The 23,482-nt window shown below is 39.3% G+C and overlaps 2 protein-coding genes across 12 annotated transcripts in view; one reads left to right on the forward strand and one right to left on the reverse strand.

Annotated features, from left to right (window-relative positions):
- LOC143270260 (dual E2 ubiquitin-conjugating enzyme/E3 ubiquitin-protein ligase BIRC6-like) overlaps positions 1–23,482 on the forward strand; it is a 310,541-nt gene that overhangs the window by 182,814 nt on the left and 104,245 nt on the right. For 7 of the 10 annotated variants that reach the window (XR_013047387.1, XR_013047388.1, XR_013047390.1 and 4 more), the window contains exons 3-6: positions 7,548–7,656; positions 11,423–11,516; positions 12,769–12,916; positions 22,740–22,855. The gene's annotated coding sequence lies outside the window, so the exon portion shown is untranslated. Of the gene's footprint in view, positions 1–7,547; positions 7,657–8,421; positions 8,541–11,422; positions 11,517–11,882; positions 11,995–12,768; positions 12,917–22,561; positions 22,659–22,739; positions 22,856–23,482 lie in introns of those variants that run through there. The other 3 variants (XM_076559537.1, XR_013047393.1, XM_076559538.1) reach the window with 3 other exon arrangements.
- The window catches only part of LOC143270259 (putative Polycomb group protein ASXL2), a 316,750-nt gene that overhangs the window by 139,737 nt on the left and 153,531 nt on the right, over positions 1–23,482 (reverse strand). The gene's annotated exons all lie outside the window — the stretch shown is intronic.

Below are 23,482 nucleotides of genomic sequence, written 5' to 3' on the forward strand. Positions count from 1 at the left end.
ACTGATTAAGAACACGGACTGCTCTTCCATAGGACCTAAGTTCAATTCTCAGCACCCACATGGTAGCTCACAACTGTCTGTAACTAGTTCCACGGGACCAGACACCCATGGAAAAACACCAGTGCACATAAAAAAAAATAAAATAAAAACAAACTAAAGAATGAAGAACATTTTTTTGCCTGTAAGATGACCAGAGGTAAAAGCATTTGGTGTATGGATCCAATCTGGATCCATCCCATGGTAGGAGTGGAAGGGGAAAGCCAACTCCCAAAAGTGTATATGCACATTTTTTATTAAGTTACTAACATTTTTCTAAGAAACAGAAACAAAACCATTCGATATTGGTAGGTTTTTGGTTTTTTTTTTTTTTGCGACAGGGTTTCTCTGTGTAACCCTGGCTGTCCTGAAACTTACTCTGTAGTCCAGGCTGGCCTCGAACTCATAAAGATCCCTAAGTTCTGGGATTAGTGGAAGGAAGGTAGGCTCTCACAATACCCAGGCTGTCCTAGAACTCTTGAACCTTGTAAGTGGTGAGATCACGGTGTCTACCAGCTTCCCAGCTTTCTGTTGTGTTGTTTTTTTAATGAGGCTGGATTTACTAAGGAGCCTATGCTAGCCTAGAACCCATAGCTCTCCTAAGAGTACAAGCATGTGCCTCTAGACCCAGCAGCAGCAGCAGCAGCAGCAGCAATATATTCTTGTCTGTTGTTTAAATTCGCATCAAATTCTGTTATAGATCAAAGAGAAGAAAATAATGCTCAAGGGCCTTAGTTGATGGCTTTACGATGACTCTTGGCAATCAGATGCGGGGGGGGGGGGGGGAACACTATGAAAAATTCACACTTAACTCTAATTACACTTTTTCATAGAATTCAAGTATTTCACTTGTTTTTCTAAAGTAATTAGACTATGTGGCTGAATTTAAGTGTGCAATTTTAGACAGTGATATTTTGGACTAATTTGCATTTTTAAAAAATTAATATTTTATGTAGCAAAATGGGGATTGTTACTAATTTGAGAGTTGTTAATAGTGCTGGGAGATCAAGGTATAACTTAATTGGGGGAGCTTATTGTTACTTGTAAAGAAAATTAAAAACTTTTTTTTTCCCTCCTCTTGTTTTCTTGGGGTGCATTCCAACTCCAGAAGGTAAGAAGTATTACTTTATTCTAAAGGAGTATTAAGCAATTATAATGTAGTCTTTTACAAGTTTTACTGAATGTGCCAATGTATGCATGGTTTTTACTTTATAAAATGATTTGCCCTAGAAATAAAGTAATAGTGATATTATATAAATGTTAGTTACTAAATGAGCTTTTTTGTTTTGGTTTGTTAATTTTTGTAATTTGTAACCATTACATGGCCATAATTTTAGAAATTGTTGACATTAAGGCCTATCAAAATTGTCATTTGTCTTAGAGCACTGAAGTACCACTCAGCATTAATGAAAATGCTTAGAAGATAGAGCAATGTGTGTTGCCTGTTGCTTGTGAGATTGAAAATATATTTATTTACTTGACTGATACAGAGAAAATAATTGGTAAATTGTTTACCCAAAGGATACTTACTTTAAACCAGGCAGAACAGATGAAAATTCATAGTCTGAATCCTTTACTGAATTGGCTTTTTGTCGATGTTTGCTGGTCTCTTTAGATAGCTGTTGGTTGTAGCAATTCCCGTTTATAGTATAGTGGGGTTTTTTTGTTTTGTTTTAAAATTTCAGTTCTATGACTTTGATGTGAGGCTTGAGGACAGGGAACTCTATCTGTATTTTCATGTCATAGAATGCCATGTTTGCTTACAGCTTCAGATTAATCTCTCAACTTCAGTTAATCTGTTCATTTCATTTATAATTTATTTTTTAAGTAATGGGTTATGAATGAAGCTTAATTAAGATTTAACCTTTTAAGTTATTTGTGTGTATGATGTGTGAATGCAGTTACATGTGTATCGTGGCGCTCTTGTGGCAAGATCTTTGATTTTGGTCTGTTGGACACTTGCAGGTAGTAGTGGTGGTCTCATCTTTGAGGACAGAGTGGCAGACTGAGCTGTTTCTTGTCTTCTGGTCTTTTTTTTTTTTTTTTTAATTGTTTTGTTTTGAGCAGGATCTTACTAAGATCTGTCTCTGAAATGCTGGGCTTAGAGATGTGTGCCACCATGCCCAACTTTCTGTGATCTTACCCCACATGCATAATACCACCTAAGAACTCATTCCTATTTTAGTATTTGTTTTTGAGACTTGACGTGAAAGCCATTTGATATAATCTAAGGTTTACCATATCTAAGTTACTTCTCTGAGAAAGAATTTCTGATAGAAAATATCATGAATTGGTTAAATAATTAGGTCAGACTACTACTTAAAAACTCAGAATTTTGATATCCACATCCACATGTGGCATTCTAGTTCTCACAAAAGCAGGAAGCAAAGCCTGTGTAGAAACAGTTCAGCAGCAAGAGCACTTGCTACTCTTGCAGAGGACCCAGTTCAGTTTCTAAAAAGTAGTTTTTATAAAAAAGCCTAAAGCAATTATAACAGCACTAGCTATTAAGATACAAAATTGCATTGCTAAATGAGCAATAATTACCCAATAAGGACAGTGATGTAAAATTTTATCTGATTTCTGTGTTTTTATTGTCTCCAGTTCAGTTCTTGTATAATTATACCCATAGTTTATTTTCTTCACAGAGATTCTGAGCTTCAATTTCTGTGTTCATGTTGGCATTCCTTTTACCTGGAATCATAAGATCTTGTGTAACCTTTTGTACTTAGTTTGGATACAAACACTGTTTGGGATTTGGTCCAGCTGTTAAGAACTTTAAGCATCCCAGCTGAGCAGTGGTGGCTCACGCCTTTTTGGTCCCAGAACTTGGAAGGCAGAGGCATGTGGGTCTGTGAGATCTAGGACAGCCAGGGCTACACAGAGAAACCCTGTCTCCAGGAAAAAAAAAAAAAAAAAACTTTAGGCGTCCTAATCATCTATAATAAGATAGTAAATAGATAGGTAGTTAGTACCTTTATTACAGAAAGGAAGAAGCATTCTGTTTCTCTCAAAGCTAATTTTTATTTTTATGGCCTGTTTATCACAATATTTAAAAGTTAGATGGTATAATGAGCTAGTATTTGAAATGACCTTGGCTAAGATGGGAGTTAGATATTTCGTATGTGTCGATGAGACAAAGACGTCTCATTGACAGTGGAACAGGAAAGACTTGCAGAGCTAGTCATGATAGAAGGTAAACTCTTGTTTTTTGCCTCACTTTTGTGTGAACGGTAGGTGATTGGGCAAGGAGCTTACTTTGCCTCCTTGGTAATAGGGATTGAACCCAAGGGTCTCACAAGGCATGATAGTCAAGTACTCTGTCAGCCTTTGAACAAGGAGGGGTGTGTGTGTGTGTGTGTGTGTGTGTGTGTGTGTGTGTGTGTGTGTGTGTGAGAGAGAGAGAGAGAGAGAGAGAGAGAGAGAGAGAGAGAGAGAGAGGGAGTGAGAGTCAGTTTCAGCTGGGCTTTGTGGCACATGCCTTTAATCCTAGCACCCTTTGTGTTGTGGCTTTCTCTCTGCATTTTGATATGCCACCTATCACAGTTCAAAAAAAGAATGAACACATGCCCATTAGAGACATACAGGATACTTGGTGATTTATTTATTTTTATTGGTATTTATTAGTGTGTTGTGGTGGTCGGAAGTGGACATCAAGTATATTCTGCTCCCTTTTCCACCACCTACTTTTCCCCAGAAGAGTCATTAACTCTTCTGTTTGGCTAGACTGGCTGGCCAGTGATCTCCAGTGATCTGCCTTTTTTTATTTTAATGATTTATTTATTTTTATTTTTATGTGCATTGCCTGTATATATGTTTGTGTGAGAGTGTTGGATCCCCTGGAGGTGGAGTTACAGGCAATTGTGAGATGCCATGTGGGTGCTGGGAATTGAACCCAAGTGCTCTGGAAGAACAGCCAGTGCTCTTAATTGCTGAGCCATCTCTCCAGCCCGAGATCTGCCTTTCTTCTTTTCTTCTTTCTATATTTTGGTTTTTCGAGACAGTTTCTCTGTGTAGCTCTGGCTGCCCTGGAACTCACTCTGTAGACCAGGCTGGCCTTGAACTCACAGAGGTCCACCTGCCTCTGCCTTTCTTAATGTCAGTCCTCCACTTCTGTCCATGTTGCTTGTGGTCTCTGTAGTAGATTTGGTTTTAGGGTTTTGAGTATCACCAGCAGGGAGCTGAGAGGAAGATGAGTTGAGAATGTCCTGTTAAGTTGTTTTGCCCCTTAATAATTGTGAAAAACAAAAACTACGTAAGGGAGTTGTAGTCAGACTCCAGACCATTCCCTGACTTCTTTCCATATGAACTTTCAACGTGCTTTCTTATTACTTCTGTTTTCCTAGATACAGGAACGTGTTGCTTTAAGAGTTGCAGCGCCCAATGTTAGGCATAGATCCTATACCTGTAATTCTAATGCTTGAGAGATTGAACTAGGAAGATTGCCTTGAGTTTGATGCCAGAAGCTACATCTAGAGTTCCACACCACTTCAGACCTGTGCTACAGAATGAGGATTCTGTCCTAAAACAAACAAACAAACAAACAAACAAACAAACAAACAAACCAGAAACACCTACCAATCATACACAAAAGGATTAGTGTGCTTTCTTTAACACTATAGCCCTTGACCTTAGACTAACACTTGGTTTTTAGTAATATTTTCTATCATTTTATATCCTACATTTTAATATTGTTCTTAATTTCAAGCTTTTGTTTGTTTGTTTTGTTTTGTTTTTCAAAACAGTTTTTCTTTGTAGCCCTGGCTGTCCTGGAACTCCCCCTGTAGACCAGGCTGGCCTCGAACTCAGAGAATCTGCCTCTACCTCCTGAGGGCTAGGGTTAAAGGCGTGTTCACCATCCAGCTTGAAGCTTTTATTTTAATAGCTATTTCTTAGCTTTTTTCTGTTGAATAAAATCCACAGGCTTAATCATCTGAGAACATACAATTTTATTCCTTTTTGGTAGTCAGTCTATAATTTGATTTTTAAAAGACTTAAAAAAATTAATGTGTATGAATTTGTTTGTTTTTGAGGCAGAATTTCACAATGTATCTCTGGTTGGCCTGATAATCATTATGCAGAGCAGGTTTGCCTCTTTTTGTTTGTTTGTTTTTGTTTTTGAGACAGGGTTTCTCTGTGTAGACCTGGCTGTCTTGGAACTCACTTTGTAGCCCGGGCTGACCTCGAATTCACAATCTGCCTACCTCTGCCTCCCGAGTGCTGGGATTAAAGGTGTGTGCTGCCATGCCTAGCGTGTATCAATATTTGGCTTGTGTGTGTGTATTTGCACCACATGCATGCTTGGTGTTTGCAGAGTGTAGAAGGGGACATTGGATCTTCTTAAACTTGAGTTATAGATCGTTGTGAGCCTCTAAATGGGTGCTGGGAATTGAACTTGGGTACACTGCAGGAGCAACAAATGTTCTAAACTACTGAGCCAGCTTTCTAGCCTCTATAATTCGATATTTTATAACATACCCCCTTTTTGTTGTTTTTGTTTTCCAGGTCTTTACTCTGTAGTTCAGGCTAACATAGAACTTGTTTTCATCCTGCCTCAGTTTTGAGAGCAGCAGTTCTCAATGTGAGGATTTGAATGACCCTTTCTTATGAGTCACCTAAGATCATTAGAAAACACAGATGTTTACACTGCAATTCATAACAGTAGTAAAATGACAGGAAGGAGCAGTGAAAATAATTTCATGGTTGGGGGTCACCACATGAGGAACTGTATTAAAGGGTTGCAGCATTAGGAAGGTTGAGAACCACTGCTCTAGAGGCTTGATTATATGTGTGGATCACCATGCTCAGGTATACTTTTTAAAGCATGTGGTGTAAATGAGTTTCTAAACGGTCTTATTAAATAAAAACACAGAACCAGAAATAGGGGTGAAAATCTGACCGAGATCAGAGGGGTAGGAACAGCTGCCAGGCTCCAAAGAGAGCGACTTCCTTTCTAAGCAGACTTATATGCCTTTTCCGTTCTGTTTTCTAATTGGCTCTCTCAGCCCAGCTACATCACTTCCTCTGCCTGCCCAGCTCTGTCACTTCCTGTCTATCTGTACAGACCTCCTATGGTTGGTGCTGGGATTAAAGGCGTGTGTAACTACACTTGGCTCTGTTCTCTAGTGTGACCTTGAACTCACAGAGATCCAGACAGATTAATGTGTGCTAACATTGCATGACTTTTGTGTTTACTATAGTGGCTGGCCTTCCTCTGATCTCCAGGCAAGCTTTATTTTACTGGGGGACACAGATAAAATATCACCACGATGTGGTTTTATGCTTAAAAATGCATTGCTTATACTTCTCTTTTCTGTTTCTTTTCTTTCTTTTCATTTTTTAGTTTTTGGTTTCTTGAGACAGGGTTTCTCTGTGTAGTACTGATTGTAGAGCAGGCTGGCCTTGACCTCTGCCTCTGTCTCCCAAGTTCTGGGATTAAACGCATGCAGTTAACTATACCTTCCTGTTTCTTAATGCAGAAGTGCTTAACATTAGACTTATGGTAGAACATTAGACCCATTTTCTTTTCTTTTTTAAAATTATTTACTTTTTACTTTATGTGCATTGGTGTTTTACATGCATGTGTGTCTGTGTGAGCATGTTGGATTTCCCTGGAACTGGAATTACAAAAAGTTGTTAGTGGCCATGTGGGTGTTGGGAATTGAACCCTGGTCCTGGAAGAGCAGCCAGTGGTCTTATCTCTACAATCCCAGTTCCATTTCCTTAATGTAGTGACAGACCAAGATAAGGATGCCTGTTAGTGAATTTTATTGCCCTTTTTTGAGAGCACAGTAAAGTCTGATGACACTTCAAAATGAATTTTTTCCCTTAGGAGCTTGCTTTATAGTAGAGAATGGCATTGAACTTGGGATTCTTTTGCCTCAGTCTCCTAAATTCTGGGGTTATAGTTGTGTGCCATCATGCCCCACTCAAAAAACTTTTTTCATCATAATAATGAATTATTATGCACATAAAATTTTAGAAAATGAGAAAGAAAGCTAATCCATGCAAAATAAGTCTGTAAATTGTCTTTAAAGTGATCTCCTGTGAAGCTTAAGTACAAGAAACCACGGCAGTTTTGTTTACAAATCAGATTTAGTTTAGTGCAGCAGCACACAAGAAGCTGGAGATTTATTTGAATCTGTGTGTGTGTGTGTGTGTGTGTGTGTGTGTGCGCGCGCGCGCGTGCGTGTACATGCTTTCCACTTTAATTATACTTACAAAGTTTTGTGTGTAAATAAAGTAGGTTTGCAAAATAAATTTGATATTGTTCTATGTTGATTTTTTTGTTTTTCTTTTACTTAAATGTTAGATTACGGATTTTTTTCCCCTTTAGAAACTCAAAAATGAATTTTCCATTCATTTTTTTTCATGGCAATATCTTTCTGTATTAATATTTTTTACAGTTAGTAAAACAGGAATATTGATCAATTAAAGAAATTAAGTCAGCATTACAAAGAATATTCAGAGATAAACTAATCACTATGCTCTTCACCTGCTTTGCTTTGTAGTGGGACTTCCCCTCTTGCATGCTTAAATGCAATGCTCCACACAAACTCCCGAGGTGAAGAGGGCATCTTCTATAAAGTCCCAGGTAGAATGGGAGTATATACTTTGAAGGTAAGTTGCTTGGGAGCCAAGAAAGAGTAAGTGACAATGTATAATAATTGAGTCACAGAGACAGAATTCAATATTTCAACCCTAAAATAAGTAAGTAAATAAATTTGGGAGAGGGAGGAGATGTTCTAGGAATTGAAGGCAGGGCCTCATGAATACTAAGAAGGCACCCTTTGTATATATTCTTATTTAACATGGGTTTTTTTTTTTTTAGATTTATTTTATGTGTATCCGTGTACCACATACATGCAGTACTCATGGATGCCAGAAGGGGGTGTTTCATTCCCTGGAACTAGAGTTTCAGATGGTTGCTAGTGACTCTGTGGGTACTGAGGATTGAACCTGAGGTCCTCTGGAAGGAAGAGCAGCTGTCAGTGTTAACTGCTGAGCCCTTTCTCTAGCCCGTTTCTTATTTTACAGAACTTCAAAATATTTCAATTACAAATTGAGGATTCTTTTTTTGAAACATACTGCGTAGAGCCATAGATTCTTTTCTTTTTCTTTCTTTCTTTTTTTTTTAAAGATTTATTTATTATGTATACAGTGTTCTGCCTGCATGTACCCCTGCCCGCCAGAAGAGGGCACCAGGTCTCATTACAGATGGTTGTGAGCCACCATGTGGTTGCTGGGTATTGTACTCAGGACCTCTGGAAGAGCAGTCAGTACTCTTAATCACTGAGCCATCTCTCTAGCCCAGATTCTTTTCTTTATTCATAAATTTCCCCACTAAAACTTAGTTATGGTTATTATTCCTTTTTTTTCTTTCAGAGCTGAGGACCGAACCCAGGGCCTTGCACTTGCTAGGCAAGCGCTCTGCCAGTGAGCTAAACCCCCAACCCCTTATTCGTTTTTTAATAATGGGAAAAAGTAAAGTTTGAAAGATGTAATTCCTGACCAGTGTTGGCTGTATTGTATCAGAAGAAGAATAGGAACTTTGATCCGATTCCACACCCACATTTCTTCTTCCATAACAAGCTGGCTAATACCTCATTTGTACACTGAAATGGTGACCTTTTCTCATCAATATCCTTTCACTTATGAGTAGGAAAACCAATGTAAATGAGCTTAGTAAATAGGCTGGAAAATGTGTGAACTCATACAGCTAAACTAAACATTCATGGGAAATCCAGGCTGGGTCCAGATGATCAAAAGGTGTCATCTGGTCTTGGTCTGTTCTTTCTTTTACTTTGTTCTCAGTCAGCTTCTCCTCCTCGTCCACGGATTCAGTCCGAGTCTCCGTTCTACAGACTGAGAGTCTAGAGACAAGAGTCCAAGACTGAAGCAGGGCTCCACCTCACTCAGACTGACTGACCCGTGTGACACCCACCGTTCATGAGTTATGGCTGTTGACAAATGTCGAATCGTTGTCATCCTTGATGTGGGGTTGTAGTTGAGCTTGTGACAGCCTGATAATTAGGAGAGGGCTTGTTTCTCAAAGGAAGTTTATCAGCAAACCAGAATGGCAGACTATTTGACAGACTGTTGTACCCCAAGTGACACGTCCGTAGAGACCGCTGTCTGTCCCACTGCCTCCTGTCTCTGAGCTTATCACGGTGCTCAGTGGCAGTATTGCGTCCACTGACATTAAGAACTCTGACCTGAGGTGCTGAGATGGTTCAGCATGTGAAGGCACTGACAGCCTGTTTTTGGTTCCCTGGGCACATATAAATGAAGGACAGAACCAACTCCTACAAGTTGTCCTATAACTTTCATATGTGTGCTATGGCACACAGGTACCCAACATAAAACAAAACACAGAAAATGAACACCTAGGTTTGGTGGCCGTGCATGCCTTTAATCCCAAGCACTCTGGAGGCAGATGTAGGTATCTCTGAATTCTAGGCAGGCAAGCCAGTGAGATCCTGTCTCAAAACAAAACAAAAGAGGAACAAATCCCACATCTAGCAGCTTAATGTGGTGGCATATGGTTATCAATCATAGTACTCAGGAGGCCAAGGTAAAAGGTCCTGTCCAGTTCTAGATCACCCTGACCTATATAGTGAGCTCAAGGCCAATCTGTGCAATATATATAGCACAACCCTATTCTGCCTTTTAATGTTAACTTCCTCTGACTGTCTGCAGTGTTTAACTTGTGGGTGTTATGGGACTTTAGCCCTAAATGAAGCTTTCATGATCTCATTTTGATGCTTTAGCTATTCTAGATCTTCCATGATTTTAATTGCATTCATTAAATGCGTACTGTGTTGGAGAGAGAGGGAAAGAAATCCTCAAAATGTATTTTCTGTTATTACATACCAATTAGTACAGTTCTTCTGATACCATGTGTTCGGGGGTTTCTCCCATATATCAAGCAGTTCTCCAACTGAAGTCAGCTAGCTGCCTTTAATTTAACTCAGTTTTCACTGTTTGGCTATTGTGTCGGTCAAAGGGCCCAGTACTAAAGGTTACCCTTCACTTCAGCTATTAGTTACAAGTCTTTGGATGAGACCTAAGCTCTAGGACTGCTTACAAAAGATGTTAGAGGAAAAAAAAATCTTTGAGTTTTCTATTTATTGTAATGTAGATAAAAGACATTCATGAAGTGAGGTGTGGCCACTGAGTATAGAATCTGTCTTGGCATACCAGTCTCCAAGCACAGACTTTAGCCATGTGCAAGCTCATCCAAACCCCTGGTCTTTAGAGTTTTTATGGAGGATTTGTGATATGAGTGTGATTTTTGTCATTGGCCATCAACTCAACCTTCGTTCTTGAGAAGATGGACTAAAAGTTCCAATTTTCTAATTACATAATTGTTTCTCTTAGTAGTCAGTCCCTACTCTGAGGCAGACCATTCCGAGCCAACAAAGAATCATCCAAACAGACGATCTAATTATCAGTAGAGTCAAAGACCAAATAGCAGAACAATAGGTTTTCCTAATCTGCTGTTGATCAGGAAAGTACAAAAGTTTCAGCACTCTGTAGCAAGAGCTCAGAGTTCACTGTAGACAGCAGTTAAGAGTACTTGCTGATGTTACAGAGAAGCAAGATTCAGTTTCTAGCCTGATGCCCTCTTCTGGCCTCTACAGGCACTGCACACACATGGTGTGTGTATACATGCATGCAAAACTCTCATACATAAAATCTTTAAAGAAAAAAACTAAGAGTTCAAATAATCATATCGTCAAGTCTATGCCAAAAATAGACTAAGATGAATAATCTATAGTTCTTGATCTCTGTAATGCTTACATTTTAGTTATTAAAATTTTCATATTTACAAAATATATTGTGAAACTCTTCCATTATAATGACACAAAATAAAGATTAGTTTTGAATAAAGGGGTTTAGAAAGTTTGTGTTATTACTTGTAAGATTTAAGTTGGACTTGAACATATACATAAGAAGAGTGAAGGCCTTCAAGGATAAGTAGCTCAAATGAAGGAACAGATAAAATTCTGGATGAATTTGAAAGTAGAGGAAATTGGATTAAGTGATAATCACTGTAGTTGGGATAATTGATAAATTAACAAAGTTTTACCCTGACTGAGCTCTGTGTTTGGGTGGGGTATTGAGTAAGTAGATGGCAGAGGTCTTCAGAGAGAACCATGTCATCAGATCTATGTGTTATGATTTTTATGAAAAGGAGATTACAGTTTGGTGTAGGAACTCAGAGTAGTAATATAGGTAGACACAAGACATTTGAGGCACAGAACACGTTGCATTTGGTATGTGTAAAACAGTGGGTGAGAAATGATTCTAAGATCATGAGCCGTTGATCCCAAGGGGATCACAAGTTTTTTGCAAAAAGAAGATAATTATATTTGTATTTCAGATACTTGTTGAACCTACAGGTCAAGATGTCTGGCTGGCAACTAACTCTATAAAAGCTGTCCTGCATTTTGAAAGAAGGAGTATAAAAATATGGGGTCTGTATTTTAAGAAAGTGTATAACATAAGAGATGGATTAGAGAGAAAAATTTAAGTGGAAAAATACTGTTCTTGCTCAATCGGACTTAATGGCCTTGGGTAGATGTCATGTGGTGCCAGTTAGATGGAGGGCAATTTTTTTGTGTTTGTCAGTTCAATTTTTAATGTGATAAAAATAATTATATGGGATAACAAAGTATTGATGGAAAGAAAATCCATAAGAAATAACATTCATTTATCCATTTATTTATATAAGCTTTTTGTACTATGTAAACACATAGTAACTAGTACTGAGCTCTCATAAAGGCTATGTTGTGAACATTTAATATTAATTAGCTCATTTAATTTCTGTGTGCTCTTTTAAGGTAGGTGCTATCACCCCACCTTAGACACTGAAATGAGGTTATGGGAGATTGAGACTAAGGCTGTGTAACTGGGAGAAGATGAAGCCAGAGAGCCCTGCATCACTAGCCTTTCGTATGCTGCTACTCTTTTCTCACATGAAATGGTCATAGTTATGCTGTCTGTTTAATATTCTCATTATTCAGAGCTGAAACTAAAGAGATTGATGTGATTCTTTAAAAAACAAACAACAGGCTGTGCGGTGGTGGCGCACGCCTTTAATTGCCCACCTTTAAAGCACTCGGAGGCAGAGGTAGTTGGATCTCTGTGAGTTCGAAGCCATCCTGGTCTACAAAAGAGAGTTCCAGGACAGCCAGAGCTGTTACGCAGAGAAACCCTGTCTCAAAAAACCACATAACGAAACAAAAACTCCTTTTCTTGATGCTACTCATTAACCAATATTGAGGACCCAGTTAGGTGAAAATAATGTGATAATCTTGTTCTCCTGACTTTAATTCTAGAATTGAATTCAGAATACATAGGGCAACCCACCCCACCCCACCCCACCCCACCCCCGACACAAATATGTCTAACAAAATCATTATTAGCTTTTTAAACCTGAACATTACGTCTTTTACCTGGATTTACGGCTACCAATTTTCTGTAACTTAAACATATGTGGTACCTGCATATGAATGTTGTGTATAATTTTTATCTTCTGGGTGTAGGTGGAAAATTAATTTATTTGACCAAAAAAAGGGGGAAGTATCAGGATTTCAGCTAATATTGGTGGTTTTACTATTTTATAATAGTAAAAATTAATCAGTTAAGTTACTGTATTACATACTAGAAATTTAGTTTGGATTTGCTAAAATGGTAATAATCCTAACAGGATGCCTACATTTTCAGAAAGATGTGCCAGATGGAGTGAAAGAGCTGTCAGAAGGTTCAGAAGAAAGCAGTGATGGTCAGTCAGATTCTCAGAGCTCTGAGAACAGCAGCAGCAGTGATGGCGGCAGCCACAAAGAGGGGAGAAAGAGCAGGTGGAAGAGGAAAGGTAATCCCCACTGCTGCAGGGCAGTGCCTTCTCGCTCTCGACCATCCGCCTCTTCTTTCCCTGTAGCCTAGTGCTCTGCCTGGTTGCCTGCAGGGGCGGAAGCGTCTGTATTTCACCTGCTGGACACAGTGCAGCAGCCGCCAGCTTCATGGACCTTTTGGACTGTGTGACTGAGAAATTTTCAAAAATAGACTTTTCTAGTCGGGCATGGGGGCACGTGCCTTTAATCCCAGCACTTGGGAGGCAGGCAGGCAGATCTCTGTGAGTTCGAGGTCAGCCTAGTCTACAGAGTGAGTTCCAGGACAGCCAGGGCGACACAGAGAAACCCTGTCTCAAAAACCAAAATGAAACAGACAAATCTGTATCTATATATAAATCTCTCTCTATGTAGATATCTATATATATGCTTTTAGGAGCTGGGAGATTGCTCTGTGGCTAATATGCTGTGTGAGCATAAAGAACCGAGTTTGGATCCCTAGCACATACGGATATATAACACCAGTAAAGGGGATGAGGAATTATGCATTTCCTGGGGCTCGCTGGCCATGCAGCCTAGCCAGCACTATGAGCTCCAGGTTCAATGAGAGATCCTGTCAGAGAGAGAGAGAGAGAGAGAGAGAGAGAGAGAGAGAGAGAGAGAGAGAGAGAGAGAGAGAGAGATGAAAGAGGGGGTGTGTTGGTGGGGTTGTTCTGGGAGCTGTAATACGGGAATATATAATGAGCATAAGGACCACAGTTCGAGTCCCAGAATGTTGGCCAGGCATGACAGCTGCCTGTAATCTCAGCCAGCACTTAAGCAAAGACAGGATCCTGGTTAGCTAGACTAGCTCAAGTCGACAAGCTGAGGGTTTAGTGAGAGATCCTGCCTTGATAGAAAGTGGAGAGTACTCAAGGAAGACGCCAACATCAGTGTTGAGCCTCTGCACACATCCGACCTGCACACTACACATACATCTATAAGGGAGAAAACCCATGGAGAGTGGTCACGATAGACACTTAAATACATGCATGCATCCACACAAAAAATGTCCTTTTGGAGAACACTTTTAGATTCGGGTTGATAAGTACAGTGTTTCCATTTGCTTTCTACTTGTTCATATGCACAGACTTGCTCACATCAGGTTTTGCTGCTTTGTGCTTTTTTGCTTACATGCGTTATATTCTTGGCTTTTTGGAACAGGGTCTCACCATGTAGCACTGGTTTATAATTGGATATGTAGACTGGGCTGGCATTCAATTGGTTAATCATCATGCCTCTGCCTCTTGAGTGCTCAAACTACAGACTGGAAGTTATGTTTTGGAGTTGTGTTTTAGCAGTCAGGTTTGTCCCATGTCTCTTCTATGTTTGTTACTTGTACTTGGTAATGTGTACTAGCACATTCTTATCATCTGGGTTCTATTTCCACCGGAATTCGCTCTTGGTAGTGTACTTTCTAAAACTTGGGACAGATGCGTTATTTACAAAGACATGTGTGCACACAAATGCCATACAGTGTATTTTCACTGCCCCGTCCACATAGTCTTCTGGCTGACTTCTGATCTTTTCTACTATCTGCATGGTTTTGTCATTTTGAGACTATCAGAAAGTTGGAACCTTTTCAAATGGACATTGTTTTATTTATTTATTTATTTATTTTTAGTTTTTTTTTGTTTTTTGAGACAGGGTTTCTCTGTGTAGCCTTGGCTGTCCTGGATCTCGCTCTGTAGACCAGGCCTGCCTTGAACTCACAGATCCACTGCCTGGCATTAAATGGGCATTATTTTAAAACTGACATTACAATTTTTTTTCTGAGTGTGTTCTTGTACACACCTTCATTCACATGTGCACTGGTGCCATGACAGTTGTATACAGATGAGAGGACATCTTACAGGAATTGATTCTCTCCTTTTAACCATGTGAGTCTTAGGGATCAAACTCAATTGTCAAGCATGGCGACAAGGTGTTTTCCAACCAAACCACCTCACTGGCTCCAGATTGGCATCTTTAATTTAGTAATGTGTGTTGGAGATTTCTCCATGCATTTTCATGGCTTATGGTACATTGCCTTGTGGAACTAAATAGTATTTGACATGATTTGCATATAGCCATTCACCAACTAAAAGATGTATTTGTTACTTCATGTTTTACCATTTATGAGTGAAAACTACTATGAACTTTGTTTTTCTGTGGGCACATGTTGTCTTTGTGTAAATTCACAAGAGTGTGACTGATGCATTGTGATGAGTATGTTAAATGTTGTAAAACGCTGCCACACTACTACAGTGAATGGCAGTTGCTGTTGCTTTGAATCTTTACCAGCAGTTCGTATTGTCTGCCAGTCTTCTAGACTTTGGCCATTCTAATGGTGCGCATCTGTCTGTCACTGCTGTCATTTGTATTTCCCTGATTGCATGTATGGAGAAGTCTTTCTGCATGCTTATTTTCCATTTGAATAGGCTCTTTGGTGAGAAGTGTGCCCTGGTTCTTGGCCCATTTTTGTTAAGGTTAGGATGTCAGGGTTTTTTTGTTTGTTTGTTTTTTGTTTTCTAATAATTGGCCTTCAGGAGTTCATTGTTCATTTTGAATAGTATTTTTTTTAAAGATTTATTTTCATTTTATGTGTATTTAAGTTTTATCTGAGTGTATGTTTGTATCATGTGCGTACCTGGTGCCCACAGATGCCAGAAGAGGGCATTGGATCCCCCCGGGACTGGAGTTATGGATGGTGATGAGCCGCCATTGTGGGTGCTGGGAGTTGAACCTGGGTCCTCTGCAAGAGCAGCCAGTGCTCTTTACTGCTGAGCCCGCTCTCTAGCCCTGGATTATAGTCTTTTATTTGGTAAGGTTTTTTTCTGTATATTTTCTCAAAAACTATAGTCCTTCCCCCTTTGGCAGTTTTCCCCTCTCCAAATGTGTGTGTGTTCGTATGTATGTGGATATGAGACATGCTCGTGCATGCCAGTGTCAAGATCAGAAGACAGCATTCAGGAGTTGGCTCTCACTACTTACACCTTATTGGAGGCAGAATCTCTCTTATTTCTGCCACTGCCCCGAAGCTTCTGGGCAGCTCCTCTGTCTTTACCTCCATTTTGCCTTCGGAACGCTGGGATTGTAGGTCAGTGCTTCCAGATCTGCTTTTTATGAGTCTCAGAGATCTGACTCACGTTGTCAGGTTTTTGGCAAGGACTGGTACCCGTTGAGCCATCTCTCTAGTCCTGGATCTGGCAGTTTCTTTTTACAAAGCAGAAGTTTTTCATTTGAATGTAGTCCAGTTTATCAGTCCTTTGTTTTGTGATCTTGAGCCTTTGGTATTGTATCTAAAAGTGATGACCAAGTCTAGGCTCACCTACATTTTCTTCTATATCTTCTAGAAGTTTTATCATCTTGAGTTTTAAGTCTGTGATTAATTTTAATTCTTTTTGTTTTTTTAAAGATTTATTTATTTACATATTTTATGCATATGAGTATTCTATTTGCATGTATGTTTGCATGACAGTAGAGGGCACCAGATCTCATTACAGTTGGTTGTGAGCCACCAAGTGGTTGCTGGGAATTGAACCCAGGTCCTCTGGAAGAGCAGCTAGTGCTCTTAACCACTGAGCCATTTCTCCAGGTCCTAATTTTAATTGTTAAAAAATGTTGAGTATGTGTGTGCTGTGTGCATGGGGGGCAGACAGAGCGAAAGAGGGACTAGCTGGCCTGGGTCTACGCCACGGTGCAGTTTGGAGGTCATTGGACGACTTTGTTCAGTCCTTCCACCGCTCTGTGGATTTCCGGCACCGTCCTCAGACCGTGGTGCTTATGCTGCCGTCATCACCTTTCCTTGCTGAGCCGTCTCACCAACCTCAGTTTGAGGTCATTGTTGAGGTAAACCTGCATCTTGCAGTGAGGATATGCAGTTAGCTGGGTATGGTGGTGCACACACACCTTTAGTCCCAGCACTCGGGAGACAGATGCAGCCAGATATGAATTCAAGGCCAGCCAGAGCTACATAATGAGATCTTACCACAAAAAAGAAAAAAAAAGTGCAAGTTTTATTTTTATTTAACTTAAATGGTGAAATGAGTTGGACAACATTCTAAATTTTTACCTTAATTTATTCTTAGCTGTGACCGTCATAGATGCTTTACCATTACTTATTTGTAACTCTTGTCTGATTCTGGTCCCAGGCTTGGAGCACTGGCTGTTCTCAGCTCTCTCCTTACTAGGAAAAGAATGTTCATTACTACTAGCTAACACCAGATGTAGTCTGCCTGTCTTTGCTCTCATACCATTTGATATCTTTTCATAGCGAACCTAAGACACGTAAGGAATAATGGCTATATGACAACCCTTTCCCTGGAAGGCTTTTCTGTTATGAATAACATTTTACCATCTATTCTTGTTAATCTCTAGCTTTTTGTTAGATTCTGTTTGAAGAGGGGAAATTTTAGACTTCTGAATACCTTATGGGGTATTGATTTTCCTGCGTAGAGTAGACATTCAGTTTTCTCCAGTTTTAATATCTTCTAAGTTGAATTATGCTTCCCGTAATCATAGACTTGTTAATTTTAACTGCCTTGAGAACTGTTGATGTGCCATATCAGAAAAATAGGTGGTTTTTTTTGTTGTTGTTGTTTTTGTTTTTTTACTTCCTTCTCTTTATCCCCAATCTAGTGGTTGTGCTACTCTTGGGGAGCATGGAAATAATTCATTAACTTACTCATTTATGTTCTCTGGTATAACTACTATGCATACAGTTCAAGAAAACTAATCCCATAATCTTAGTTTACAAGTTCATTGGAGAGGCACCAAACTTCAGTTATCAGACACAAATGAGATGAAAACAAAATGAAATAGGGCCTTCCTGCAAATCCTTGATAAATAATTTCAGAATGATCCCTGATAATGATGAACAGCAGCTGTGGCCCAGGTCTTTTATTCTAAAAAAATCCTCCCACCCCCCAGACATGGTTCCACTGTGTAGCCTGGCTATCCTGGAACTCACGCTATAGACCAGGCTGATCTCAAACTCACAGAGATCTGCCTGCTTCTGCCTCCCAAGTGCTGGGACTAAAGGCTGGGCTCCCACTGCCTGGCCATTCTGCAGATTTTTTAAACCCCCGATTTGGGAAGGCTAATGCTACAGGTGAAAGGGGCTTTGTCTTTTCTCCACTTCTCTCCAGCTTCAACTTTTCTCTATAAGTTTGAAAATTATAGAACAAAGCCAAGACATCAGGCAAGGGAAATACCTAGCAAGATTCATATTTTCTAGGTGGCTTCATAAACAAGAAGATCAACATTAAAGGTGGCCAGTTTAAACTGTGAACAAAAATCATTGTCTTTGGAATGTATTGGAACATCTTTATTTGGGGATGGAGTGCTCACATGTTCTCACATAGCCCAGGCTAGTCTGGAACTGACTATTTAGCCAGAGCTGGCTGTGAACTCCTAGCTTTCTTGCCTCTACCTCCCAAGAGCTGGAGTGACAAGCAGATTACCCCATCTGGCTTTATTTTTACTTTTTTGGTTTTTGAGACAAGTCTCACTGTGTAGCTGTGGCTGGCCTGGAACTTGCTAAATAGATATCAATAAGCCGGGCTCATTCCTACCTTTTAAGAGTCACACATGCAGGGCTGGGGTGATGGCTCAGCAGTTAGTGCACTTGTTGTTCTCGCAGAGGATCTGGTTCCTTTCCCAGCACTCACATAGCCGCTCACAACCATCTGTAAGTTCATTAGGGGATCCCATGCCCCTTCCTGGCCCCACACAGTGCACAGGTATACATGGAAGCAAAGTACCCGTTCATGTAAAATGAAGATGGTTTTTTTTTTTGTTCTTTTAAATAAATTTTTGAAAAAAGCTACACCTGGTGCAGCGACCCTTTGAGCAGTGGCTCTTGTTGCTGGTGCATTTGTCTGTTAATGGCCATGCCAAAAAATTAAGGTAAGTTCAAATAATGCAGAAATACCTTAAATAACAATCATAAAATTCCACTGTCAGTAGCTCCGTAGGTAAATTTGAATAGTATAACCTTATTCTACATCCTACATAATAATAGATGTTGACAACTAGGTAATAGCAAATTCAGCATTGTTTTTGATCTGCTTTTGATTCATCGCTCTTCTAGAAATGAGTATCGTGTCGGCTGTTTCTCCTTGAATTATACTCTGATGAGACAGTCTCTGAAGTTATCAAAATAATTTCTCTAATACTAATTGTTGCTGTTCATTTTTCTTATTTGGGGCTTTGACTCTGAGTTTGACATCATGATTTCAAATGCATTGTAAGACAGGAAGAACATTGAGATAGTATCAAAAACCCACTTCCTTTTTATGTGCAAAAATACAGAGCTCTGACAGCAAAACTGATACTTTTAGTTGAAAATTGATAGAAACTCTTGATATTTATACCTTTCAGCCAAATAGGAACAGACTAGAACTCAGAAACTCAGTCCAGTATTGAATCTAGCTTATTGATTTATATGTAAAGTAGAGGAAATTACTAGTTTCTAGCTTTGGTTCTTAGCTTTCAGACAGGAAACATGTTCAGAGAAGAGCTTAATGGAATTTCAAGTCAAGGTAAGGTGGAATGATGTCAGAAAAACTACTAATAAAATCAACTGTCTCTCTTACTGTTTTTTGGTCATAGCTAAGGGAAATTTCTGTCTTTCCCCCCAAATATGTTATAAATACTATAATATGAAACAGCTGCATGGATAATTGTTGTTTGTTTTGTTTTCTCCCTTAGAGACAGGATCTCGTTATATAACCCTGGCTGTCCTGGAACTTATGTAGAGCAGACAGACTAGCTTTGAACTGACAGATTCTCCTGCCTCTGCCTCCCAAGTGCTGGGATTTAAGACGCTGCATGGTTATAGTTTTTATCTTGTTATAAGGAAAAGTTGTGAGGTTTGGTTTGCTTTTGCTATTTTTAAGAAAAAAAAAAAAGAGTCAGTGAAATATTCCTTTTCATTGTAAGGGATCCCTGTTTCCCAGAGCACATTACTGTTAGCATATAGTCAAGACTTTTTTTTTTTTAATCAGTAATTTGCTAACAGGAGTTAGAAAATATGGTAAATCCACTAGCCCTCTGGCATTTTTTTATATGTGCTAAGTTACTGAATGGGGAAGATTGGGTTCTCTTTCAAGTACATCCTAGAAACGAAACTTGTGACAAAGTTAACTTAGGTTGAAAGACTTCTGGGAGCTGTTCTTGTTGATAGTGGCTGAGGTGAAGGTTTGGGCACAGCCTGTGTTAAAGATGGCTGTACTATTAGGACTGAGGCTTTAAGGATAACCAGAAGCAAGGGAAAAAGCTTCTGTCTCCCAAGTGATAGAATTAAAGGCCTGTGCCACCAGGCCAGGCTTGATTTTTATTTGAACATTTTAAATGTATGTTTCAAATGTCTGTAAGTTGATAGTAATACTTTAAAAACTTACGCCAGTTGTGGTGGTGGTGATGGTGCACTCCTTTAATCCCAGCACTTGGGAGGCAGAGGCTGGTGGGTGGATATCCATGAGTTTGAGACCAGCATGGTCTACAAAGCAAGTTCCAGGACAGCCAGGGTTACACAGAGAAACACTCTCAGAAACAGAACAAAACAAAACAAAACTTAGTTACTATATGGTTCCTGAAGCAGCAAATTACCACAAACTGTGTGGCTTAAGTAACACAAATTTGTTCTCTCACAGTTCTGAAAGTCAGTTTGTAAGCCCAGGGGTCAGCAAGGAAGCTATCCCTCCAGAGGCTTTCAGAGAGACTCTTCTGTTCCTTGCCTTTTCTGGCTTTCTGTGATGGCCAACTAACTTGCATTATGGCCACTTTATTCTGACCTGGCTTTTTCTTCACCTTCTCTGAATCTGTCTTCACTATGTCTCTTATAAAAATACTTTGTTGTGTGGGATGTGATAACACACAACTTTAATACCAATGCTTGGGAGGCAGAGGCAGGTGGATCTCTCTGAGTTCAAGGCCAGCTAGGGCTGTAAATTGAGACCCTGTCTTGAAAAGTAAAAAATATGTTGTTAAGACTGACTGGCATAATCTAGGTAATATAATCATAAGATACTTAGTCCTTTCACCAATAAAGCAATGTTCGCAGGCTCTGAGAATTCGGATATTAGCACATGTTTTCAGTGGTCACCACTGTCAGCTATTCCAGGTACTTATTCATTGTTCTGAAAATAAAATTTAAATCTTGCCTTTGCTCCATACTAGCTTTGTATCTTTTCTCAAGCTGATTCAGTTTTTTGATAAGTAAATATAGGTTATGAGAACTTATATAGCAGCCAGTGTGTATCTTTGTACTATTTTATTTGCACAGAAAAGAATGTAATGATACAAACCTAGTTATTTAGATTTAGTTATCACTGGAAATAGAATTTCAGGAGCTTGGAATAGAAAATAGAACTTATGCTTTTGTTAGAACATAGAAGGTGCTTTTTTTTAAAGCTGATTGTTATATCAGTTCCTTCCCATGTATATAAACATGATAGTTATGAAGATGAGGATACAGAACCAAAGTTAAATTGTCTTAATATTAGAACATTTAAGAGTAAAGTTGTATGTTGTACTCTAGGCGTTGCTTATTTTACTATGTATATTTCTTATTTTTGTGTCAGTTAGATATCTAGCAGCACATACTTCATGTGTCTTAAATCTTCATGGTCTTAACCAATACCATTTTGCTATAAATGTTTTCAGGTCAAGTATTTAAAAAGAAAATATTAGGCAAAGTGTATTCTTCAAGAGTCATCTCTAGGTTCTTTCCTCTCTTAAATTGAACTTTCCTTGCTCTCACATGAGATGTCTGAACCAACAATTTTCATCTTTCTCCTTAACTAACATAAAATGTATTCATTGATCTTGTAGAAGACATGAGTTTGTTTCCCAGCATCCACAATTGGGCTGCCCACAGTGCCTATAACTCCATCACTAGAGGATCTGATGCTCTCTTTTGGCCTCCATGGGCAATGTCCTCAGATGTATGCATATGTGTTCGTGATCATGTGTGTGTGCATACACACACACACACACACACACACACACACACACACACACACACACCTTATTTTAAAATGGGGCTGGATCGATGGCTCAACAGAGTACTGGCTGCTCTTCCAGAGGACCCGGGTTTAATATCTATCACCCGCCCATGGCACCTCACAACTATCTGTAACCTCTTTCCAGGTGATGCCACACCCTCTTCTGGCCTCTGTGGGCAACAGGCATTACATGGATGTAAAAAATAAAATTTTAAAATGTGCTCACATGATATTAAGTTTTATAGAGCATAAACATGTGCCTGCCATGACTTCAGTGTGGTCCATTTCAGGCTATGCACAGCAGATACGGACGGCATAGGAAGTGGTTGTTTCCAGTAGAGAAGTCTTCAAAACCCGTCTTGAACAGATAGGCTGAAAACTTGGGACCTGAGGGAAGGAGTGACAGGGTTGAAACAGTGGAAGAATTTTAAAGCAGAAATGGCCTTTTTGTCTTCAATTTAAACCTTTCATAACTTCCCACCATGTTGTCATTATTCATCTTCAAGTTTACCTTAGGACCATAGATACTACAGTTCTAATTTGATAACATGGCTCCTTTAATCAGTTCTAATATAGTAAACAATGAGAAGTCATCTATACTAATACTCGCCCCTTCCCCGTCCTATCATCCTGCACTAGAACTTTCTGAGGAAATAAACTGAAAGGGGAGACTGTTTGCAGGACAACTCCAAAGAGAAGATCCTTTCCTAAAGTGTTTGGTCACAGTTGTTAACAGGTAGCAGCATATGATCTGGGGAAGGAGTGGTGCTTGATATCAACTCTGATAACAAATGTTTCCTGGTCAATTTTTCCCTAGTATCATCTAGACTGTCACAGCCATCCTCTCCTCAGTCAGGCTGCCCATCACCTACCATTCCAGCAAGTAAAGTCATTTCTCCATCACAGAAGCACAGCAAAAAGGCATTAAAACAGGTAAGCATTAAGTCTCTGTTTATCAGAAGAATAATCTCTCCAATTAAAAATAATTAGGAAAGCTGGGCTGTGGTGGCACATGCCTATAATCTCAGCATTCAGAAGACAGACAGGTAGATCTCTATGAGTTTTGAAGATCTCTGTGAGTTTGAGGCCAGCCTGGTCTACAGAATGCGTTCCAGGACAGCCAGGGCTACAGAGAGAAAGCCTGTCTAGAAAAAACAAACAAACAAACAAACAAACAAAAAAAACGAATAATTAATAATAATGAGAGCTACATGGTGTTTCACACCTTTAGTTCTGTCGTGTAATGGACAATGATGTATCGAGGTCCTTTTTCAATAAGACACTTCATCAAATCTTCTGTTAATTACTGAAAATTGTTTGAAAACTTTAGATTGATGTCTTCACAGGGTAAATGTCTGCAATCGGCTAATTTGCTGCTAGTAATTTTTGTACTCTGTATCACCCATTGTATGTAGGGTTTAACATGGTTTTGAAGACCCAGATTTTTTCCTAGTTTGCTGAGGTATGTGTTCTGAATCATGAATAGGTGTTTACATTTTAAGAGCTTTTCTTATGTGTGTCTGGTTATTTTGGGGGTACTGAGGATGAAACCCATCACTC

Source organism: Peromyscus maniculatus, chromosome 22, assembly GCF_049852395.1.
Source record: "Peromyscus maniculatus bairdii isolate BWxNUB_F1_BW_parent chromosome 22, HU_Pman_BW_mat_3.1, whole genome shotgun sequence".
Classification (NCBI taxonomy): domain Eukaryota; kingdom Metazoa; phylum Chordata; class Mammalia; order Rodentia; family Cricetidae; genus Peromyscus; species Peromyscus maniculatus.